This window comes from Pelmatolapia mariae, linkage group LG3_W (assembly GCF_036321145.2).
Source record: "Pelmatolapia mariae isolate MD_Pm_ZW linkage group LG3_W, Pm_UMD_F_2, whole genome shotgun sequence".
NCBI classification, from domain to species: Eukaryota; Metazoa; Chordata; class Actinopteri; order Cichliformes; family Cichlidae; genus Pelmatolapia; species Pelmatolapia mariae.
In genome coordinates this window covers 88,087,151-88,096,790 of record NC_086229.1, presented here as the reverse complement: position 1 = coordinate 88,096,790, position 9,640 = coordinate 88,087,151, and the positions used below count along the sequence as shown (strand labels likewise).

General features: G+C 45.2%; 1 protein-coding gene across 2 annotated transcripts in view; it reads left to right on the top strand.

Moving 5' to 3' along the window:
- Positions 1 to 385: 385 nt before the first annotated feature.
- Positions 386 to 9,640, top strand: part of LOC134624973 (neuroligin-2-like) — a 234,804-nt gene continuing 225,549 nt past the window's right edge. For both annotated transcript variants that reach the window (XM_063470221.1, XM_063470220.1), the window contains exons 1-2: positions 386 to 952; positions 1,067 to 1,162. The gene's annotated coding sequence lies outside the window, so the exon portion shown is untranslated. The remainder of the gene's footprint in view (positions 953 to 1,066; positions 1,163 to 9,640) is intronic.

Sequence of the window (9,640 nt, the reverse complement as noted above, 5' to 3'; positions counted from 1 at the left end):
AATGTCCTCTGACGTCATGCTGATGCAGATCTGCCCGGCTGGGTGCGAGCGGAGGAAAGGAGGAGAGTGATGCCGACAAAAAAAACTCCTCAGCACTATTTTTTTTAGTCCCCTTGAAGAGAAGAAGGAACACCCTTTATACAAAAGGGCGGATTAACACCTATTGTCACTAGCGAGTGAATATGTCAACGAAAGCACGCTGAACGCCACACGCTTTAATAGAAAAAGCGACCATATTGAGGTCAGAGGAAAGCGTTGCCAGGGCGACCGGCTTGCTAGGGAGGACACTGCGGCGCGCGTCACACGCCGGGGACGAGCGTAGCTGCCTGCCTGCGTGCGTGCCTTACGAGGGTGCGCACGTGCGCGAGCGCGCGACGGCCAGCCGGAGCGGTCACGGCATCCTCGCAGCAGCAGCAGCGGCAGAGGCAGCATCCTTCTCTTCAAGATTGCCGGAGCACCGCGATTTGTGCGTCCGCCGTTTCTGATACAAGCTAAAGCGAGCCGAGCCGGAAGCTCGGCAGCGTCTTGGCTGTCTTTACTGGGATTTATTTTGGATTTATCGTCGACGTCCTAGGAAAATAAGAAGAAAACACAGACCGAGAGAGTAAAACTGAGTAGCTGAGACCACTGGTCAACACAGGTGATACTTTCCGGCTGTCAAATCCGCCGAGTCCCCGCAGACACGTCCGGGTTATTTCGGGGTTATTTTGCAGTTTAAAGGCCTCGATAAAAAGAGACATTGGTCCTGTGGCACGCTGGACTGTCAGCAGAGAAATTCATTTCTTGCGGGGACCAACCCGAGCTCGGCTGCTCGGATGGAGAATCCTACTAAACCGAGCTGTTTGTGGTGGGTATTGCAGTAGAGGCAGCTTTATTTTTGGGATTCAGTCTCCACTCTGTCATCGTCTCCAGCCATGAAGTCCCACCTGCCGGCCCGGTTGGACTGAACGAGGTAGAGCTCTGCCGAGGGGGACCTCCCCCCTCCCCTCCCTCCCCTCCCTCCCCAAAGTATTTGAGCTATTTTCTTTTTATTTGTTTTCATTTTTATCTTTGTTTTTCCCGCGAGCTGGCGGAAGGTTTAAGGAGAAGGACGAAATCTGAAGAAGGGAACAGCAGTGGGAATCTGGCGCCCTACCAGCACCCGTGGATCCCACATTAACAGGTAGGCTGAGGTTTACATGGTGGATGCTGATTGAGGTTATTCTCACTGAAAATTCTCCGAATTTGATTCATATCTAAAGTGTGTGTCAGCAGCTGAGTGAGAGGATGCATTGACCCCCCACCCCTAAAAAACATGCCTGGAATGAATTATATGTTGTGTTACTTGCAGTCTTTTTTCCCCAGCATGCTTTAAAAAAGAAAAAAAAATGTATGTATATTTGCTGTGGACCTGTTGAGAATGAACCACACTTCGTGCAGACGAGCTCCTTCATAATCACACGGAAGATGCATCCGCTGTGCCATTAATGAGGGACCTGCACTCAGAGCTCTTCTGGTGGGATGAGAGAAACAGAGGCTGCCATTCAGTCAGGCTCAGCTTATTCCTGTGCCCCTGGATTACATGCAGCATTTGTAGCATTTTTTAATCAATAGAGCTTCTCTGAGATTGCAGAGAATTGCTCATTGTGCTTTTTTTTTTTTGGCATTATCTGGAAGATAGAGATGAAGGAGGAAACCATGGGAATTCTCGCAAGCAACTTAAATTGAGCCTGTTTTCATCTGACCTTTATTCTCAAAAGACCCCAGGAAGCGCCTTGGCCATGAGAACATATTCCCCTAAATGCTCCCCTATAAACACGCACACACACACAGATAAATGCACACAGACACACAGCACGAAGAATGGGGTGCATTTATATGCTGTGGCTGATGTTGTCGGGCATTCGGATCAGCAGGGCCTTCTAGATGATAGAATTCAAGAGGGACAAGAAGACCTCTGTTCTTATCTACAGCAGAGAAGGGGAAGGCTCTCCTTGGTTTAGGCAGCTATCCTGCCCTATATAGCAGATAGGGACATCTCCTCTGTGGGGAGAAAGCATTTAAATGGAGGCAGAGGGAAATATGTGGAAATGTGTTCTTGTGCTAAATAGATGTTGTCACAGAGGAGTTGTTATTTACCTCGCCGGCAACCAGCTAGAAACTTTGAAGACCCGCCGAGATGTTTAAGGGGGATAAAGGTGGCGTGCTAATGCAGTCTGTTGAGGAATTGCAGACATTTGTGTGAGCGAGCAATACGTACACAGAGAGAGAGATAAAAATGAAATAGAGGGAAAGACATTAGTACAGCCTAGCTCCATTGTTACAGTGCTCTCGGTGCTCATTGCAGCTGAGCACCTGGCATTGCAGAGTGTATAAATGTAAGTATAAATACGTATATGAACATCAGACTCTTTTACTCTTTAAAAATTGGCATTAGTCGGCCTCTAGATGTTATCGCTGTCACCTCGAGGTTGGCTGGTCGGGTTGAGTCACATTTGATCATATTCTGATTGGTTGGACAGCCAGAGGTATAACCTCTGAAGGAGAAAAACATTACATTAGTAGCACTCTGGGTTGGATCCATGATCATTTACCCAGTATACGGTTTTGGGGGTGGCTGAAGCCGGTCTGAGACAGAGCAAAAGGCGGATCCACCAAGATCCTTTGGAGGAGACGGTCTCGGTATGGTTCCAAACAAACTCCAGAGCGATTCGTTTATCGTGTGAACGACCCAAATCTGATTGAAGTACGAGGTATACGTTACAATTTCCTGTAGCCAGGTAAATTCTCCGTGTTCTCCAGAAGTCCAGAACACAGAACCATCTTCCTGTATTTATGTTTGTTGCTCCTGCCAGAGACACATCTGTCCAATGAGGGGACTCATTCTCATGTGGTTTGTAGTCATGCATTTTTGTTTGCTTGGATTTTTCTCTGTGTGAAAACAAACCAAACCACAGGAAGACGCTACAAGTTAACAAACTCATCAAGTGATTCGGACCACAGTAAACGAACTATAGGTGTCAAAACAACCTAACTGGACAAACTTATTGGATAAAAGCTTGTTAATCTCAAATCCTGAGCCAATGAGCATGTCCAGAATAATCATTCTTTCTGCCTCTTAGAATGACCATAATTGATCAAATGGAAAGTTCTGTTCATTGTTAGCTTTGCAAAGTGGACAAAGGGAAGTGTACTGAGGTCAAAGACAAAAGGAGCCAAGCACTGTTTTTTGGTTGTGTAGACTTCAACACAACCAGAAAAGTCACACCTTGCCTGCCATTAGAAAGAATGCAGGTTGAAGGCACTTTGTGTTGGCTTCCCTTTTTAGACCCGGAAGCTGTGTCCGCCTTTGATACTCTCCGGTTAAAATCATTTGTTATACCTGTCCATACATGGGCTGTTTCTCAGAACCACAGATTATTGGAAAAGAGGGACATGTTAAATAAGACTTTGGAGTGTCTGCATAACAGTTTTTTTCTGGGGAAAACCCCCCAAAAAGGCCAAAGAGTCAAGTGTCAGCTATATCTCACTTCAACAAACAAAACAGTATATCCTCTGAAAATGGCTGGCCAACTTTTGTGCTTCAGGCCTGAGGCTTTGGGAGTAAATGTATCAGAGTTGGCACATATTTCAGTGTCTTTGGCATTTAGCATCTTCTCCAGCTCTGGAATTTGCCAGTAGCAGCAGCTAGACCCAGACCGAGCTGGATGTGAAGCCTTCTCTCCCCTTAAAAACAGAAAAGCATGTAATGGGGCCTGTTAGCCATCTTCATCTTGTGTTGGGATCACCAGTTACCGTAGTTCTGTTTTTGGAAATCTTACAAACATGGGCAGAAGGTCAGCTGTCCATTGGTGTTGCTTTAGTGTAAAATAACTAGGTTAAAATGATTTAATATGCTGGGTTTTTATGTTTATCTATAATTCATTAAGGTAAAGCAGGAGAGTGCAGCAGGTAGAATGCAGTCAGTGCTCTGCTGTCGATTCAGTTAAGCAGATTTTTGGTTGAAGCATTGTACAGTATCATTTCAGAAATAGATTTTCTTTGACTGACCACAGCTCCACAAGATTCGATTGAGTGTTTCTGCCATATACTGTTTATCCATTTATGTGAACTTGTTATATACTTTTGTTTGCAAGAAACCGTACATTTTTTGTGTGTTTCTGTGTGTGTGTCCTAATCAAATGCATGCAGAGCCCATGAAATCATTGCTCAATGCCAGCCCTCCCGGGCAAGATGCAGCAGAGCCGGAGGCAGATGGGGCTGAAGTGTTCAAAGCATGCCGTCGGGTAGATTGATGTCTTCTAGCACGGGTCGCTAAGCAGTCAACAGATGCAGGGCGGTGTTGTGACAGAGTGCGATGAAATGGTCATCACGATCACACGCTTTCACAGCGCTTTAAAAAGCCCTACCTGTCAGTGTTACTGCGTCTGATTTTGTCCCTCACTGTTTATTTTTTGCTATTGACAAATCAGTGACAGCAGGTTTCCCAGTGGGTTAGGAAGCCTTCTCGCTGTGGAGTAATCGGAGCTGGTGCTAATTTTAGGCTGCGAGATCTTCAGCGTTATGACAGCTGACGTGCTGTCTGGAGAACTGGAGACTCATCTGATGAATGCTGGGGAAATTAAATGTTTGTCTAGCAAAGTTGGAATGAATTAGTAAAGCTGGCTGTACACAGAAGTCCTCAGGGAGGCGCTGTTGTTCATACCTTCCTTCTGTTAGAAGAAGTTTGTATGTGTGTCACTCGTTACTTTGAAGGCGCATGAAGACATTTTTAGGACTACTGGAAGAATTTAAAATCTGCATACATGTGAATTTGCCTTCTACTCTCCAGCTAACTTTAAGCACTGTGACAAACTGGACAATTATTGGATGTATAACAGGGAAATATTAAATAACTGTGGCAGCCTGTTTGCACATATGAAGGATCTAAGACTCAGAGGAGCGTGGAACATAGAGTTAATGGATGTATCACTGAATCTCATTACGCCTTCACGGGACTACGTGGCCTGTAAGCACATTCTAAATTGATGACTGCTAATCGCAAGCCGAACCTGTTTTCTCTGTTTTACTGATTGACTGTGACGCTGTTGAAACGGACTAGCTCAACAGTGGATCCGCTCTTTAAAACGGAAAAGCATGAAGAATTGGAAGAGGCTGATTAAAATGGGAACGTGCCTCTTCTTAATTCTTGAGGTAGAGTGGCTCCTGTCAGTCCAGACACAGGTCGTTGCTAATACGTTAGTGGAGGTGCGTCGCTGCGGCAGATTACAAAAAAGGACAAAATTAGCAAGCTGATGGATCAAAGTAAGAAATGGAATAAAGGGCGCTTTGCAGCGTCTGAATCGACAAACAGATGGGCATTACAAAATGTTTAATAGTCAGAGTGCGCAGACACTAAACTGCAGTGGTTTCTGTGAAGAGCGGGTGACACACAGCTAGATTACCTAGCATGGTTTTCTGGATAGCTTGTTAGTTTATTGGACACATGAGCACAGTCCAAACTGGTGCGTTGTGTACTCAAACATGCTAGAAACATGATCTTGTCCAGCAGGCTTCGACTGCCCCGCCCCTCAATGTGAGCAAAAGCTCTTCTTATTGGCAGTTCTTTGCAAACTGCAGATGTGAGGGGTTTGTGACCTGAATGTTTAAATGAGGGCGGGCCCCTCTCAGTGAGGTCACACAGAGCCACTAGTAGAAAAAACAGTCTAAAACTGAGTGTTTGACCAGGCTGAAATCAAGGCTTTTTGGATCAAATGGATTGTAGACATATGGCAGAGGACAAATAATAATGATAACAATGAGAATCGGTCCACTTTGACACAGGTACAGTACAAGGACAGGGAGGACGCAGGCACCACTGTGTGTGGCAATTAGAAAGAAGTGAATTGTTTACTTGTAATTATTGACAAAAAAAATGTGTAAATGGAGTCTCGCTCGTTGCAGATATGTTTGTCCAGTAGCCCAGCACTAATAGGACACTGCTCTCTACACATGATATAAGATGAGTTTTGGACTGCTTGCGCTCTCCGATAATGACAGTAGGCTTTTGTATTATCATATATACTCTGCACGACTCCTTTAATGCCTCATTTCTCATTGACATATCCATTTATTTCTCTTCGGCATCCATCTGTGGCAGTCATTCATTTGCTTCAGAGGAGTCTGGATGTTTTCTTCTTCTTTTTTTTTTGTAAAGGACTCTGTGTCGTTGCTATGGCAGCATCATTTTGGAAGGCTAAGCCCCTCAAAGATTTCAAACGTGAAGGTCTTCTTTTTTTTTTCCCCAATTCCAGTTGTTTGTAAGAATGAACCAGCACATATTCTTGTATAGGTAGCCTGCTAAATAAATAAATAAATAAATAAGTAAATAAATAAAATAAACAAATGACATCACCATATTGACTGCTGCAATGCCCAAAATGCTGCAGGCTGCATTTTTTCTTTATCCATGATAAAGCCAAATAAACAATGTTCCCTGGTGCTGTGCAGAAGCTTGACACGAAATCATTATGACCAGATATTTTATTCCATTAGAAACTTGCAAGCCTAAGCACCGGCCTGTCTCGTCTTTTCCTGTATATACAGTGAAGTAGGAGGTTCTTTCCCTCACACATTAACACACATGGGACCTTTGCATTTAAAGGTAAGAGTTTATATTCTAGAGACTGTTCTGTGACGTGCGTAGCTCCATGTTGTGTGCTCAGCCTGCCAGTGTGTCTTGTTTTGTTGCTATTCTCACAGAGTGCTGCTCTCCCACAGTGCCACCACAGAGGCCCGTCTCTCTTCTTTGAAACTGGTGAAAGAGATCTTTGATGGCCGGAGTGCAAGATGGAGATAAGGTTTTAGAGCTGTTATTCGTCTCACTTCTTTTCTTCCTCCCTCTTCCTCTATTTCTTCATATTGCAGCATTTTCTGCTGTTTGTCACTTGTTAATCTCTCACTCACTCTCACTCTCACACAAGCTTGCACACTCCTCATTTTTTTCTGCCTTGTGCTCGTCTTCAAACCCTCGCGCCGTCTATCAACCTGAGGCGTTCAGCACTCATTAAGGTTAGATCAAGGTTGAATGATCCGACACATTTTTGTGGAGGGGGGGGGGTGAGAACCAAAAACTTTGCTCTCCGAGTCTCCTGCCCACAGCAGCAGCAACCTTCACATCACTGCTCCTCCTACCCCCTGCTAGAACCAGGCTGACCACCAGCCAAGATCAATGAACATTTACTCCTCTTATTTCTTTAGAAAGATAAAAGCCAAAGGAAGACACAGAGACGGTGAGAAACCACCCAGAACACCCATCGGCCAGCTATCGGGATAGCTAACATCCCTCTGACGGTTTCACAGAGCAGACTGGCTCCAGCTCAACATTTCCTCTTAAACAGAAAACATGCAGAGGTTTGGAACTCTGTTGAACTGTATTGCACAATCAAGTCCTTAATAGAAAGCATAATACAGTTTTGATGGACTCAACAGCAGCGGGGTCAGCAACGGGTTGGATTAAATGCATCATATATCTGGCACTGCTTCTGTTGACACATGACCAATGTATCTCTCCCTGTCACTGCCACGATGATCTACAAAGGTGTTGAGTCTCCTGGCAGTTGCCCTTGGGATTAAAGAACCACTAGTCTGGGACCAACTTTGTAATTTAAATAAACTTATAGGAAATAGTTTAGTCATATTATAGTACAGGCTGGGTAATAAATGTTTCCAAAGGGCAACATGATTAACTAGGACTGTTGTGGAGGATCGCACCATGAAGCTTGAAAAGAGATCAAAGTAATATTGAGCAGAATTGGGTTCAACTCACTGGTAAATGGACTGGTTGTAGTGTTTTTCTGTTCTACCTGAGCAGTCAAAGCATTTAACAGCTTCCCAGTTTCTCATGTCAGTGCTTCAGGAAATGAATTGCCTAACCCGTGTATCATTTACAACAGGGGTGAGCAACTCCAGGCCTCAAGGGCCGGTGTCCTGCAGGTTTTAGATATCACCCTGGGCCAACACACCTGAATCAAATGATTAGTTCATTACCAGGCATCTGGAGAACCTCAAGAACGTCAAGACATGTTAAGTGCATAATTTAGCCATTTAAATCAGCTGTGTTGGATCAAGGACACATCTAAAACCTGCAGGACACCAACCCTTGAGGCCTGGAGTTGCCCACCCCTGGTTTACAATAACATGAAGGATCATGCTAAATAATTGAGATTACAAAAATGTAGTTAAATAAAACACACACACACACACACCACACACACATAAATTTGAGTGAGATAATATTGACAGTATCTCAAAGGCAGGGCTGGCCACGTCCTGGCCAGTACTCTACAGTAAACCCACAGAATTGCAAACAAGGTCCAGGTCAAGGTGCAGGTGGAGGCAGGCGGGCATGCTGCTGTCCCTGCTCTCTTACCTCAGACACATAGAGAGCGAGGGAAGGAGGAAGTGTGCTCGGAAAGTCAAGTGACCACAGATGTCGCACTCTGGAAAAAAAAAAACCTAAAAAAGTGGAGGAAACATGCTAAAGAGCAAATAGGAGAGCTTTTCAGGAAAGTGGGCTGTGAATGGACAGACTGCGGAGCCGGGAGAGTAAGGCGGGGAGAGGGATGCCACAACATTACAACAGCACCATCTCTATTTTGCACTTCTAACATCTGCTATATGCTCCCTCTTCCCTGCTGTTCTAGTCACATTAGTATTGGCTGACACACCACCACATATATTAGTATGAGCTGTCAGCCGAAGCCCTAACAACTAGCTTGAGAAGGACCAGTTGAATGGTAATGCTGGCAGAGGAGGCAGCAGCAGCAGCAGTTGTGGCTGTGTTGGCCAACATGCTGAAGTGTTATCGCTGTGGCTGTACTGTATAATGATGTGGGTTGTTATAAAACACACATATTTCCCTCTGGAGCTGGAACAAACACAAACACAGACACACAAAAAAGGCACAGATCTCAGTCAGTCAAACATAATGAGCCTAGCCAGTTGGCATAGCTGGTGGCTGTCCCGTAGACTGTTACCCATTTGATGTCCATCTGCTGACATAAGTGACGGTGGGTTGCGGTGGTTGTGTTGGAGGCATGGCCAGAGCTGCCAGCTAATGGCAACACTTGAGGATGCAGATATAGCGTCTCTGCTGTCCTCCTCCCAGAGGTTACCGCTGCTGTTTAGAGAGCTGCCTGCAAGAGTTGTGGATGGACTGTTTACCACACCATAGTCACTAACTTCTATATAGCTCAAACATTTCTCATTGAGGCTTGGAAGTGTGTGGGCATATACAGGATGCCACAACCTCACCTTAAAAACCGAGCCTCCACCCCTCCTCCTCGGAATAAATCGAGCGTTCACTTCAATACACTGCACGCTGTCTAGCTCCAGTTGACGCATTGTTAGGCTGCTAGGCCTTAGCTGTCCTGATGGCAGATGCTAATGAAAAGAATAAGCCCATTTTAACATTGTGAATTACAATGTCTCTTACTTGACAGCCTCTCGCTACGTTGTGTGCGCCCGTGTGCGTGTGCGCGCGTGCACGAGAGTTTGCCGGTTATGAACGAAAGCAGTGGAACGACAGTGATGAATGAGCGGCAGAATGGCAGCGTTACACTTTTGCGCTTTCAGTGATGCAGAGCAGGCGATGATCGTCACTGTTATTGTCACAATCAGC